Source organism: Colobus angolensis, unplaced genomic scaffold, assembly GCF_000951035.1.
Source record: "Colobus angolensis palliatus isolate OR3802 unplaced genomic scaffold, Cang.pa_1.0 Scaffold252, whole genome shotgun sequence".
Classification (NCBI taxonomy): domain Eukaryota; kingdom Metazoa; phylum Chordata; class Mammalia; order Primates; family Cercopithecidae; genus Colobus; species Colobus angolensis.
Window position 1 is genome coordinate 2,130,557 of NW_012115733.1, and position 501 is coordinate 2,131,057.

The following is a 501-nucleotide window of genomic DNA, read 5'->3' on the forward strand; positions in this document are numbered from 1 at the left end:
CAGGATGGTCTCGATCTCCTGACCTCGTGATCCACCCGTCTCGGCCTCCCAAAGTGCTGGGATTACAGGCTTGAGCCACCGCGCCCGGCCAATTAAAATATTTTTAAAAAGAAAAGTACTTTATTTATTCTATTACAGAGACATTTTTGGAATTACTGTCAGCAGAGGCAGGATGTGTGGTTCCCACGGAGGTAAGGTAGCAGAGACACCCTTTTAAGTAACCAGCATGACTTCCTTTGGGTAATCATCCTTATCCCAACTCCATGGGATCCTGAAGGAGCGGCTAATCACAGTGTCCTACAGGAATGACCGTGTCGGCCAGGCGCGGTGGCTCACACCTGTAATCCCAGCACTTTGGGAGGCCAAGGCAGGCAGATCACAAGGTCAGGAGTTCGAGACCAGCCTAGCCAACATAATGAAACCCCGTCTCTACTAAAAATACAAAAATTAGCTGGGCATGGTGGTGCATGCCTGTAGTCCCAGCTATTCAGGAGGCTGAGG

The 501-nt window shown here is 49.9% G+C and overlaps 1 protein-coding gene across 1 annotated transcript in view; it reads right to left on the minus strand.

Moving 5' to 3' along the window:
• Positions 1-501, minus strand: part of CCDC22 (coiled-coil domain containing 22) — a 15,006-nt gene that overhangs the window by 11,850 nt on the left and 2,655 nt on the right. The gene's annotated exons all lie outside the window — the stretch shown is intronic.